This window comes from Symphalangus syndactylus, chromosome 16 (assembly GCF_028878055.3).
Source record: "Symphalangus syndactylus isolate Jambi chromosome 16, NHGRI_mSymSyn1-v2.1_pri, whole genome shotgun sequence".
NCBI classification, from domain to species: domain Eukaryota; kingdom Metazoa; phylum Chordata; class Mammalia; order Primates; family Hylobatidae; genus Symphalangus; species Symphalangus syndactylus.
In genome coordinates this window covers 61,839,543-61,853,995 of record NC_072438.2, presented here as the reverse complement: position 1 = coordinate 61,853,995, position 14,453 = coordinate 61,839,543, and the positions used below count along the sequence as shown (strand labels likewise).

The following is a 14,453-nucleotide window of genomic DNA, read 5'->3' as shown; positions in this document are numbered from 1 at the left end:
TAATCCCAGCACTTTGGGAGGCCGAGGCTGGCAGATCACGAGGTCAGGAGTTCAAGACCAGCCTGACCAACATGGTGAAACCCTATCTCTACTAAAAATACAAAAATTATCCGGGCGTGGTGGCACGCACCAGTAGTCTCAGCTACTCAGCAGGCTGAGGCAGGAGAATCGCTTGAACCCGGGAGGCAGAGGTTGCAGTGAGCCAAGATCACGCCACAGCACTCCAGCCTAAGTGACAGAGCAGGACTTCGTCTCAAACACACACACACACACACACACACACACACACTCAGTACTAGCCTGAGTCATTTACCTCTTTTCCTAGTTCAGCTACATGGCTGGCCTCATCACAAGGCTGAACCCATGGAGTTCTGTCCACCAACCCTGAAAGAACAGTCGTGGAGGTAGGCAGGTCCAGAGTGCTTGTCACATGCCACCAGGACAGGACCAAGAACAAACCTGCGCCTCAGCACTGGATCATTTGCTGTGCTGAGCCACCACTCTTGCCAATGCCCTTTGCTCTGTGAGGATGTAAAATCAGGTGTGTGTGGGCTGCTGTTTTGGGTTTCCAGCAGGCTCAGAGCTGTTCTCACACTCAAGAGGGACCCAATCACCATCAAAACCCACATGTCCGGAAGTCAGTGGCTGAAACCACAAAGGAGCTCCAGTCACTTTAAGAAAAGATGAATTCGGCCAGGCATGGTGGCTTGCGCCTGTAATCCCAGCACTTTGGAAGGCTGAGGGAAATGGGTCACCTGAGGTCAGGAGTTCGAGACCAGCCTGGTCAACATGGTGAGCTCCGTCTCTACTAAAAATACAAAATTAGCCAGGCGTGGTGGTGCATGCCTGTAATCCAAGCTACTTGAGAGGCTAAGGCAGGAGAATCACTTGAACCTGGGAGGCAGAGGTTGCAGTGAGCCGAGATCGTGCCATTGCCCTCCAGCCTGGGCAACAAAAGCGAAATTCCCTCTCGAAAAAAAAAAAAAGATGGATTCTGCTAATGGCAGGGTTCAGTGGGTCCCAAACCAGCCAGGAGATGCCACCGCTTGCAGAGCTGAACAGACACATACCCAGGACGTCTCCTTAAACTGCTCACAATCAAGGCTTGAAATACTGAAGAACCCTGAAAGGGAAAAAAAACTTTTTCTTGCTCATGACTCACAGTGAGATAGGAGTTTGGCAGGACTAGTTTCTCAAGACAAACAGGATGCTAGGTCCCCAAGACACAGATCACAATACCCCGTACAAGATTCCTTTAAAAAAATCAAAAAATTGTTTTAAAAAAGCCCAAACCAGCTAGAAGGAAAATGGCATAAAAGCTACCTCTGGTTACCTTCATTGCTCATTATGTGCTGATTATTATGCATTGGCATGCTAAAAGACTACCACCAGAGCAATGACTGTTTATAAATGCCATGGCAATGCCCAAGAGTTACTCTGTATCTTCTGTAAGGTAGATAAACCCCTGGTCCACAAGCTTCTGCCTCTTTCCCAGATAACTAAAGAAATAGTCGACCCCTCACTTAGCATATAATCAAGAAATAGCCGTAAAATAGCCAACTAGCTGCCCTGTCCCCTGGTGCTACGCTGACTACGGGGGTAGCCTTCTTTTTGTTTCCTTAATAGACTTGCTTTCACATTATTCTGTTGGCTTGCTCTTGAATTCTTTCTGGTACAAGCAAAGTATCCACTTGGCTTCCCTGGATGAATGCCAATTCTGGGGATATTCTTGCATCAACAGCACCACTGCCTTCAACCAATGCCCTGGAAGGAGCTCCTCACACCTCAGTGGGGACCCTCATGATGTTATTGTAAACTTACTTGGGACTCTGCCTTCTAGATAGAGGTAACAAGAGCAAGAAGTCTGTATGTTGGAGATCATTCCTTGTTTAGTTCTTCCTCTCCAAAGTACTAGGAGCAAGGAGTCTATGATGGAGATCATTCCTTATTTAGTTCTTCTTCTCCAAAGTACCTTAAAGATTCCCCAATTATAAAAACTATCTTTGTGTAATCAAGAATATGCTAAGGAACTTTACTTCTAGATAGACTCAGAATTCATGGTAGATGGTAAATTTTGTTATGTGTATTTTACCACAATAAAAATAAATAGAAAATAAAAGACAAGAAAGAAAGGAAAGAATTGAGTGACTACCACTGCCCTGCTTCTCACTAACATCCCAAGTTGTCTTTGAGGACACACCTCTCCTCAAGCTTTTCTCTGCCTAGAGAACAAGATTGCAGTCTCTGCTCCAGGACTAGCAATGTGGATTGGGGCAATAATAAACTATTAACCAGGGTTCCTCAAAAGAGCTTTCCCTCCACAGGTTAAGGAGTACCTTTTCTTTTTATCACTTAAACCACCCTATCACAGATTGAGTTTCGTCTAAGATGTTAGGGTTTTATGTTAATACCACTAATTCCATCTTCTGTTACAATTTGCTTCTAGAATTAATATCACCACTATGCTTCCTATGATCTGATTAGGACCATGCACTTGGCCAGAAAAGTATAAAAACACAAAAGCTGGTGTCTCCTGCTGTGAGATTGGATGGAACACCTTTTCCCTTGTGTTCAGGAGCCCTTGGTTACACAATTCCATATTGCTTTCAGATTGGCCAGCCCAGAGGAAATCTTAGCGGGTAATCTAACCTGGGTGTTGCACACAGAGGCAGCCCTGAGGGAGCCAAAGCCAGGGCTGCATTCATAGTCCCTTTATCCCCTATTAAAAGGTTTCAAATTGAAATCACGATCATGTCATCTAAGATAACAGTTAATTTCTCTTTACAATTAATTGCCATTCAGGGATGTTGTGGTTTGAATGTTTGTCCCTTCTGAAACTCATGTTGAAACTTAATCCCCACTGTAACAATATTGAGAGGTAGGGCCTTTAAGCAGTGATTGGGTCTTGAGGGCTCTGCCCATTTGATGTCTTAATCCATTTATGGATTAACAGTTAATTGGTTAATGGAATAATGGGTTATCAGAGAATTGGGATTGTGGTTTTATTTTTTTTTAAAGTAGATTTTGAGACTTCAGAACAGAAAATGAGGATGATCAGATGGGAAGCCCCCTCCATATCCAAACCACAAAAACACTCTAACTCATCTTTCACTGTCTACTTATTTTTCATGACATGGATAATTGACATTTAATTAGTCTAATAATGAGTGCAAAGCAAACACAGCTCTAGTTCCACGTTCCAATAAGATGCAACATCTAAGCTTCTCTATACCGATACTTAGAACTGCCACTATGTGAAAAGATTGATGTAATCACAGCTAGACTAAATTAATGCCATCATCTAGTTTATGGTTTTGATTTCTGACATTTGAGGGGACAGGAAAGTGTAAAAGTCCCAAGTGTATTCTCTACTGCATGTTTTTCATCTCTGCCCAAGGATTTTGGTGTAAAGGCTGGAAACCTTTACACCAAATCTTTACACTGAAGTTGTGAAGACACACAAATCTTTCTCCTGGGATGCCCACAAGAAGGAATGAGTCTTAGTTGCTGCAGGACCTGAGATGGGCAGAGATTGTGAGAGCCTCCCATACACTTGTTGTTCTGCACTGAAATGTGTTCCCCCAAAATTCACGATAATTTTGATTAACTAATCTCCAAGTGATGGTATTTGGAGATGGGGCCTTTGGGAGACAATTAAGTTTAGATGAGGTCATGAGGGTTGGGGTTTCATAATGGGATTAGTGCCCTTATGAGAAGAGGAAGCGATACCAGGTCCCTCTCCTTCTCTCCCTTTCTTCTCTTGCCCCTCTACCCACTTCTCTGTCTCCTAATGTGCCATGTGAGAACAGAGCTACAACATGGCCATTGGCATGATAGGAAGACAGCCCTCACCAGGAGCTGAATCACTGGCGCTTTCATCTTGGACTTCCAGATCCTGGGCAAGACTCACCAAGGCAGACATCTGTAGCTGCTTGGAATTGTCTCATATGGAATTGATGCTCTGGAACCCTGTGGTTGTTAACTCAGAAGGCACAAGGCTAGGGATCTTCTTTCAGTCCTCATTAATCTATCTCCACTCTTCATTTTCTATTTTGCTTTTCAAGTAATGAATTTATTTTTCCAATTAATGTAGCCAGCTCATGGTACAGCATATTAAAGCATAAAGTACAAATCCAAGGAAGGTAATACCTTTACTATGTTATAAAACTTTGACAAATCAATATATTACTTTTTATTATAATAAAAGCATATGTTTCTTGGAGTCATATACTACTTTAGGGATAATTTTTACTCCAAAAATATTCAAGTACTAAACCAAAACACTGGTTTTTAATGGTGGTTTATAGCAGAGCAAGTTGTTTTATACACACTAATATCATTTAAAACTGAGCAATTTCTCCTTTTAAAGTGAATTTCCTTATGCAAGCTGTTGAAGTTTACAGCAGCAGGGCAATTGTGTATATAAGAGGTGGCTCTGCTTTGTTCTGAAGTTCCACCAAAGTCAGGTAGTGTTCCCAGGTGTGAAAAGCTTTACAATTCTACCTTAAAATGATTCAATGTCAATGCAAACTGCCAAGTACTTTTTGAAAAATTTTTAAATTTTCACATAAATACTGGAACTCTCAAAATTAGACAATCATTTCAAACAACACTTATTTTAGATGATCCCTTTTATTTAGACACCCTGAACCTCTTTGTTTTTATCCCATGTCACAAAGTCTTCTATCAGTCTATTTTTTAAAAATTCTACCTAAGATACGGTTTTAAAATAACAGATTGCCAGGTTGGAGAGACCTGGGGTACTTGATGTTGTCTTCCAGCATTCATTATCATTTCTCTGTAAATGATGCTGCTACTATCAGAGTTCTTATGCTTCCTGTTTTTGAAGACAGCAATTTCTCAACCTTAACATGTAGTTTAAGTATTACCCATTCCAGTGCTTCTCAGCTTTATTAGCATTTGAAGACATTGTACTTGTCTTCATTTCTTCAAGGTAACTGCTGAGGCTGATTCTTTTCACAATGATTATGGTTTCTTGAGTCAAAATAATTTTTTTTCTGGGTCCTGACGACTATGTTTTGGCTCTTGCTGCAACAGTAAGGGACTTGCTGTTCCCACTCTGTGCAGAGAAGTCTGTGGCTGTGCAACTTTCCAGAGGGATCTATATATCCTTCCAACACATCAACCCACACCCTGCTCAGGTTCGCAGGGCTTGGGTATTTGTGCATTGCAGCTGTTGTAACAGTTTCCCACGGGTGGTGAAAGACGTGCTCTGCAGTCCAGATCTGGATGGTGCAGGAAGTCTGCTAGATGTCTGTGAAGCTCAGGGGAAAATGAGGTGAGGAGGCTACACCTGTCCCACCCCATCGGGGGCCCTTCAACCAGCTTCGCTGTGCGCAGGTGCCGTCGGCTCCAAATGAGGCGATCCTCCACTCTTCGTTACAATGTAACATTTAAACCATTTAAAGCAGAGCTTCGCAACGTTTTTGGCACCAGGGACCAGTTTAGTGGAATATAATTTTTCTACGGATGGAGAGGGGTGTGGGGATGGTTTCCGGATGAAGGTGTTAGAACTCAAATAATCAGGCACGCAATAGATTCTCAAAAGGAGAGCAAAATCTAGTCTTAGTCCTGAGCATGCGCAGTTCACAATAGGGTTCGCACTCCTGTGAGAATTTAATGCCGCAGATCTGACGCTAGGCGGAGCTCAGCCAGTAACGCTTGCTTGCCCACTGCTCACCTCCTGCTTTGGGGCCGGGTTCCTAACCGGTCTGTGGTGGGGGGGATTGGGGACCCCTGATTTAAAGAACACTGCTAATGCCTGTTTTCTGCCTTTATCTGGAGGGCCACAGTCAGTTTCGAAGCAACTCCAGCATATGATCCACCCAGCTGTCCCCTCCCACCCTGTTAGTATCCACAGCTCCTCAAAGGCCTCTGGAATTTAGACTAAAGCCTGATCACGCCACTGCACACCGGCCTAGGCCACCCAGCGACACCCCCATATTAAATAATAATAATAATACTCAAAAGAAAAAAGAAAAAGCTCTGAGCTGCATCCCTGCACCCTTTCTGTCTGCTTCAGGCCCATCTATACCAATCTTGATTTACTAGCTTTGATTCCACAGTTGGAGAATAAGGGAAAGGCTTTAATCAATGTGTACAGTTTCGATGGAAGAACCATCACAATTTTGAGTAGATCTAAAAGAAAAGTTCCTTAGCACATTGCATATTATTCACTACATGAAGAGAGTTTTTCTAAATAAAAATGTTTAGGACATTCAGGAGAGGAAGAACAAATTATGGAATGATCTCCACAGCAAAGACCTCAAGGCTCTTATGCGTGCAGGGCACGGTTCCAGTGCAAAAGTCCCCAGAGACAGCATGAGGGTCCCCACTGAGGTGCCTCGGGCTCCTTCCAGGGCAGCAGTTGAAGCAGGTCGTACTGCAGGCCTGCAGAAAGGCAAGGGTTCCTCTCCTTTCCGGGTTCCTTCTTGATGGAATCGTTGGTTTTGTGCAGCTTCCAGGGACGGCCTGGACTGCAGAGAGCAGTCCTGACTCCACACAGGTGGAGAATAAGGAACAGGCTTCAATTGTCATGTACAAAGAACTATGAATTCTGAGTTATCTAAAAGTAAAGCTCCTTAGCATATTCTTGATTACATATAAATCAAAGTTTTATAATTGAGAAAACTTTAAGGCACTTTGGAGAGGAAGAACTATATAAGGAATTAACTCCATCATAGAGACTTCTTGCTTCTAGATGGACAGTCCCAAGGAAGTTTACAATAACATAATGAGAGTCTCCACCAGGGTGTGAGGAGCTCCTTCCAGGGCATTGGCTGAAAGCAGTGGTGCTGTTGATGCAAGGATACCCCTAAAATTGGAGTTTAGCCTGGGAGACAAAGTAGATAATTGACTTTGAGCCAGAAAGAATTCAAGAGCAAGCCAACAGAGTAATGTGAAAGCAAGTTTATTAAGGAAACTAAGGAACAAAAAGGAGGCCACCTCATAGTCAGGGTAGCAATGGGGGCAGGGTGGCTAGCTGGCTATTTTATGGCCACTTCTGGATTATATGCTAAACAAGGGGTCATGTCTTATCAAGAGGGTATGGTGACCTGTGTCTTGGGGACCTAGCCTCCTGTTTGTCTTGCAAAACTTGTCCTGCCAAACTCCTATCTCGCCGTGAGCCATGAGCAACAAAAGGTTTGTTCCCCCCTCTCCTTCCTGGGTTGCTCTGTATTCCAAGCCCTGATTGTGAGCAGTTTATGAAAGCATCCTGAGTATGTGTCTGTTCAGCTCTGCAAGCGCTGGCATCTCCTGGCTGGTTTGGGACCATGAACCCTCCCATCGGTAGAATCCGTCTTTCTTTAAGGTGACTGGAGCTCCTTTGTGGTTTCAGCCACTGACTCCTGGACATGTGGGTTTTGATGGCCATTGGACCCCTCTTGAGTTTGGCAACAGCTCCGTGCCTGCTGGAAACCCAGCACAGCAGCCCACACATACCTGTTTTTACATCCTCACAGAGCTAAGGGCATTGGCAGGCGTGGTGGCTCAACACAGCAAGTGATCTAGTGCCCAGCCTCAGGTTTGTTCACAGTCCTGACCTGGTGGTATGTGACATGCACTCTGGACCTGCCTACCTCCAGGACTGTTTTTCCAGGGTTGATGGACAGAACTCCATGGGTTGTCTTGTGACAAGGCCAGCAATACAGTTGAGCTAGGAAAAGAGGTAAATAACACTGGCTAGTACTCAGTGTGTGTTTTTATAGCATGTTTTGTCTTGTAATAGGCCAGAAACCAGCTATTCAAATAAGCAGGGGATTAACACTAATTTGCCTTGCAAATTGGTTCAGAACCTGATAGGATTAAGGTGAAAATTGTATCATTCTGGAAGATACTCTGAAAACACTGCTTGGTTGCTACGATCGAATTAGCCAAGGAAAGAGAGCAATGGAGATGTCCCACTCCTGGCACGATCCAGTTACTGACTGTCTATTCACTATAGAAAGTGTGTCCTTATTGCAGGGCAGCCTAGACAATTACACCTACTATGTCTCATGCTTCTTGCATATTTTAGAAGCATTGACTGGTTGTAGATAGGAGACTCAGTGAGGTTAGATCATAGTCCAAGATCAGAAAGCTAATTCTGCTAGAATCTGGATTCAGAATCCAGGTCCTGCAGCATGCCAATCACATAGAGTAATGAATAAAATAGGCTAGGTTGTGAAAAGGAGCATCCCAGGGCTTTCTTAAATCCATACATTTTCTTTTTTTGTCTACACTCATCTAACTACATGAAAGGAAACCTCAAAGGTGCTATGATTTTTATTCCTAAGGAGAAAATAAGTTGAATTGATGTAACATTTTCCACAGTGTTTTGTGCAGGCCTTGATCCTATTTTATGTAATTAGGTGCATTCTGTCAGTTATTCCTTTTTATCTATTTCCTACTTCTACTGAGATTCTTCTTATTAGTAACTATTTTACTTCTAGCTATTTTATTTTTATTTATATTGTGTGTTTTGTAGCAGTCTTATATGTGACACAATTTTATGTATATATATTTTTAATTCTTCCAAAAGTACTGGGGGTATATCTTATTTCATTTATTATTTTTCATTTATTGGCATATTTCTAAGACTTTTATAGGTACACTTCATTTGCTGCTTCCAACTTCAGCATATCAGCTTCTAATGAGCCTCTGCCAGACTTTGCCTCTCCAGTGTCCCATAGGGGACACTTAGATGCCACCTAATCAACAATATTTCATATGTTAGTCTCATTCTCATGAGAGAATTTATTTAGGCTATACATCTTCCTTCAGCAAAATTATTCATCAAAAATGCATAACCTAATTTTATGGAGTATTGCCAGATTGTTCTTTAAATTAATGAAACATTTGTCCATCAAAAATAGTCCATGAGAATTACTGTATACATTTTTTCCCTGAGGATACTTGGATTGACCCAACCATCTAATATTTGCTGCGTGTTTCTGAAGGGAGAAGCCTGTGGTGGTTCAGCAGCTAGACAGGTACTGATTTCTGACAGTATCTTCCTTTAGGGAGCCAATTTGCAATGTGGTTCAGAAAAATCATTCCCTGACATTCAGTCTAAAATCTGTGTCACACTTTTCTATCAGATTTTTTCATTTTTTTCTTTTGAGACAGTCTTGCTCTATCGCCCAGGCTGGAGTGCAGTGGCACAATCTTGGCTCACTTTTACCTTTGCTTCCCAGGTTCAAGCTTTTCTCCTGCCTCAGCCTCTCAAGTAGCTGGGATTACAGGTGCCTGCCACCACACCCAGCTAATTTTTTCTTTTAAAAATTAAAAGAAAGTGGAGATGGGGTTTCACCATGTTGGCCAGGCTGGTCACGAACTCATGACCTCAAGCAATCTGCCTGCCTCAGCCTCCCGAAGTGCTCGGATTACAGGCATGAGCCACCACAGCTGGCCTCTATCAGATTTTTTTTTTTTTTTTTTTGAGACGGAGTCTCTCTCTTGTTGCCCAGGCTGGAGTGCAGTGGCGTGATATCCACTCACTGCAACTTCTGCCTCCTGGGTTCAAGCAATTCTCCTGCCTCAGCTTCCTGAGTAGCTGGGATGACAGGCGCGTGCCACCACACCCGGCTAAGTTTTGTATTTTTAGTAGAGACCCAGTTTCACCATGTTGGTCAGGCTGATCTCGAACTCCTGACTTCGTGATCCACCCACCTCGGCCTCCCAAAGTGCTGTGATTACAGGCGTGAGCCACTGTGCTTGTCCTAGATTTTGATGACCTTTATACCATAATAAATCTTTTTATGCTTATACTATTTGAGAGTGTTTTGTTTCTTTTCCTAAAAGCCATAAAAGAAATACAACAGTAACATCACATTTAATATGGTTAGTCTGAATCCAGAGTTAAACTATTGGAATTTAGATTAGTCCCTCTAAAGATAAAGCTGAATCTCCAGTTTATACAATGTAGTAATTTATCCAAGGTCATGGGACAAATATGTACATGTTTCTTAAAAGTACCTCCTGAATGAGCTGAGGGTATCTCAGAAGATAGCAAGATATTATTGTAAGGTGTTCTCTGTTTCTTTGAAAAGAGAAAGGAGTTCATCATGCTTCCCCCTGCTCTGCTGAAAATGTATGAGATGTGGCCTAACTTTGTAGTTGTCAGGCTACCTTGCAGGCATGTAAATATGTGAATGCCAACTCAATACTAGTGTGCCCTCTCTCTTCTATTTGGTACACAGCAGTCTTTTGTTGTGAGAATTGTGTTATTTCACCAACAGTGGATATATTCCATTCTTTTCTTCCTCCTAAGTGGACTGTGCCGAGAAGCAGTTATTCATAAGGCCTCTCAGAAGATGGTTTCATGAGATCAAACAACCATTGCTGTTCAGAGCAGCTTCAAATTTGTGGAATCAATGTTCATACAGCTAGTACGGGATTCTCTTTGAGAGAATTATAAAAATGTTTTAGGTCAAATGTTTTACAAACTCTTTGGAAGTTTGCCTTACAGTTAAACTTTATTGGTTTAATAATAAAGTCACCTCTGGTCATACTTGATACCAAGCTTGGGCTACTAGGAAGCACGGCATTGAATATGCTCATCCCTGACCCTCTCCTCTTTCTTCTCACTCCCACTTTCTAAGGACAGCAATCTTGAATAAAGCAATCTCACATGAGTGTTTATTTCAGTGATGCTTCTCGGGAGAAGCCAGGCCATTAAAATATGCCTCTCTGCTCATCTCATGTACCTCACTGTTTTTCCCCTGCTTTTGGAATCCTCAAAAATTCACTCTGTATTAACATTTAGTTCAGAGTACCTTCAAAAATAGAATGATTCAGGCCAATCTTGACTCTTGAAATGGCACATGAGACATGTTCCCTATATTTGAAAAGTCTTTGACTGAGTGGGACAACTACATAGATAGAAAGGCCTTTTTAAATATCAACAAGTTTAGTTTTTTATGCCCATTTCGTGCATCACGCTAGCGCCCCCTCCTAAATTTTTCCATCAGCCAATATCTCTCCCAATCACAGGGCAAAATTGTAAACAATATGTTAGAATTCTGAATACAGTAATATACTTTTAAAAAATGCATCATAGTCTAATTGAGTTTATTGGGAGCTCAACATTGGTTTGGAATTTGAAAATCAATCTCTAATGTCCACCTTAACATCAGAAAAAATAAATGATTTTCTCAGTAGATACAAAAAATCTTTTTAAAAATCAACCCTGCTTCATTATAATAATATGAAAGTCATCTTAGCAAATTAGAAATAGTGAATTCCCTTAATTTGATAAAACTTATCTATTAGACATGCACACCTAACATCTCACTGAATTGTGAAATATTGAAATATTAAAATCTGCCAATTTCTTATTGAAATAACAAACTGGACCCATTCTCTCACCCGCCTGCCCCACCCTATTACTGCTTGATCCAGTGAAAACCCAAGGACTTTCAATAGTGTCTTCCAGAATGATAAAATTTTTACCATAACCTTATCACAGTCTGAAGCAATTAGCAAGGTAAATAAATGTTAATCCCCACATGATTGGATTATGTCCGACTTCCTGTACAAGACAGAATGCTATAAAAACCCACAGTCAGCAATGGACTGAGCCATTTGCTCTTTTCCTAGACTAGCTATGGCTGGGCCTGGTCAAGCCTTTCGAGGCTGAAGCTATGGAGTTCCATCCATCAACCTTGGAAGAGCTGTCTTGGAGGCAGGCAGGCCCAGAGCCCCACATGCCATGGGACCTGAACCGAGAGCAAGCCTGGGCCTGGGCACTGGATAACTTCCCTGTGCTGAGCCGCCACTCCTGCCAATGCCATCAGCTCTACGGGAGCTCTGCTGCGGGCTGGCTGCTGCACTGCGATTCTACCAGGCATGCAGCTCTGCCCCGGATATGAGAGGGGCCAAAAACGGCTTTTAGACTCTCATGTCGATGAGGCAATGGTTGAAACCACAGACGGGCTCCAGTCCCCTCAAGAAGACGCAGATGCTACCGACGGTGAGATGCAAAGCGGCCTGAAGCTGTCTGGAGATGCCAGCGCCTGCGGAGGTGGAAGTACACACGCCCAGGGCACCCCCTGCCGCCCAGGCCGCCTCCGGAAGCTGCTGAAAACCTAGGATTCCATCAGGAAGGAACCCGGAAAGGAGAGGAACCCCAGGCTTTCTGCAGGCCTGCGGCACGACCTGCTTCAACTGCTGCCCTGGAAGGAGTCCGAGGCACTCCAATGGGGACCCGCATGCCGTCCCTGCGGACATTTGCACTGGAACTGTGCCTGCACGCATAAGAGCCTTGAGGTCTGTGTTGTGGAGATCTTTCCTTAATTTGTTTTTCCTCACCTGAGCGTCCTAAACATTTTTCATTTAGAAAAACTCTCTTCATGGAATGAATAATATGCAATGTGCTTAGGAACTCTTCTTTCAGATGTACTCAAAATTGCTATGGTTCTTCCATTGAAACAGTACACATTAATTAAATCCTTTCCGTATTCTCCACCCGTGAAATTGATTTTGAGCTGGTAAATCAAGATTGGTATAGATGGGTCTGAAGCAGACAGAAAGGGGGCAGGGAGTTTTTTTTTTTTTGAGCTGGGGTCTCGCTAGTCTTCCTGGGTAGCCCAGGCTGATGTGTAGTGGCATGATCATGCTTTAGTTTAAATTCCATGGGGCCTTTGAGGAGCTGTGGATACTAGCAGGGTGGAAGGGGACAGCTGGGTGGATCACTTGCTGGAGTTGCTTCAAAACTGACCCTGGCCCTGCAGATGAAGGCAGGGAACAGACATTAACAGTGTTCTTTAAATCAGCAGTCCCCAATCTTTTTGGCACAAGGGACTGGTTTTATAGAAGACAAATTTTCCATGCATGGGGGGTTGGTAGACAGGGATAGTTTGGGGATGAAGCTGTTCTACCTCAGATAATCAGGCATCAGATTCTCAGGAGGAGCACACAAGGTAGATCCCTTGCATGTGCAGTTTACAATAGGCTTCGTGCACTTATGAGAATCTAATGTCACTGCTGATCTGACAAGAAGTGGAGCTCAGGTGGTACCGCTGGGCTGCTGGCCACTCCCCTCCTGCTGTGCCACGGGGCTCTTGATGCTAACGGTGGAGCGTGTCCAGGTTCTTGGCGTCTTGAACAATGAATTGGACAAAATGCGCAAGCAAAGCAAGGACGGAATGAAGGGATTTATTGAAAACAAAAGTACACTCCACAGTGTGGTAGTGGGCCTGAGCATAGGGGCTCAAACGCCCCGTTACAAAGTTTTTGTGAGTTTAAATACCCTCTATCTGGGGTACGCCCTATGTAAATGAAGAGGACGAAGTAAAGTTTCAAAGTCATTTACTGGGTGTATGCCCTATGGAGAGGATATTTCCTGTTATAGCTGAAGTGTGAATGGGCCTTATGTTCCCGGCCTCCAGACCCTATTTTCCTGCCTCACTAACAGGCCAGGGTCCAGTACAGGCGTGCTGTCTGGGGAGTTGGAGACCCCTCCTTTAAATAGTTTAAAGTTTACATTGTAATAAGGGCTGGAAGAGGGGTTGGGATGTCCTTCACATGAGGCCAATGGCACCTGCCTACTGCGAAGCTGGTTGGCCAGCTGGGGGTGCAGTGGGGCAGGTGTAGCCTCTTTGCCTCATTTTCCCCTGCACTGCCCAGACATCTCCTGGACTGCCTGCACCATCAAGATCTGGACTTCAGAGCATGTCTTTGGTCACCTGTGGGAAATAGTTAAAACAGTTGCAATGCACAAATACCCAAAAGCCCTATGAACCAGAGAATGGTGTGGGTTGATGTGTTGGGCAGACATATAGATCCCAATGAAGAGTTGCACAGCCACAGACTTCTCTGCACAGAGTGGGAACTACAAGTCTCTTATTGGTACAGCAAGAACCAAAACATATGTGCTAGAATATTCTGTAGTTAATTCTATAGAGAAAACAATGGAACTTAAATCTACTAATATTTCACTTAAAATATGGTTTCAGTAGGTGAGAGACTTATACACAAACCACATCCTCAGGACCCAGAAAAAGATTATTTTGACTCAAGAAGCCATAATCACTGAAAGGAGGCAGCCTCAACAGTTACGTTGAAGGACTGATGGCAATAGGATGTCTTCAAATGCTAACAAAGGCCGGGAAGCACTGGAATGGGCCATACATAAATTACATGTTAAAAAATGAAGAATTGATGGCTTCCACAAGAGGAGGCATAAGAACTCTGGTAGTGGCTGCAGCAGCCTTTGTATTGAATTGATAATGAGTGTGTGTAGACAAGTACCCCAAGTCTCTCCAAGCTGGCAATATATTTATTTTAAAACTATAAATATATTTTAAGTAGAATTTTTAAAAAGTAGGCTGACATAAGACAGTGACTTTAGATCAAAACAAAGAGATGCATGGCGTCTAAATAAAAGGGATCATCTGAAATTAGTGTTGTTTGAAATGACTGTCTAATATTGGAGATTCCAGTATTTATGA

The 14,453-nt window shown here is 43.1% G+C and overlaps 1 pseudogene; it reads left to right on the top strand.

The window, feature by feature from the left end:
• The first annotated feature begins 13,067 nt into the window (after positions 1-13,067).
• Positions 13,068-14,229, top strand: LOC129464629 (PRELI domain containing protein 3B-like; annotated as a pseudogene).
• Positions 14,230-14,453: the final 224 nt, after the last annotated feature.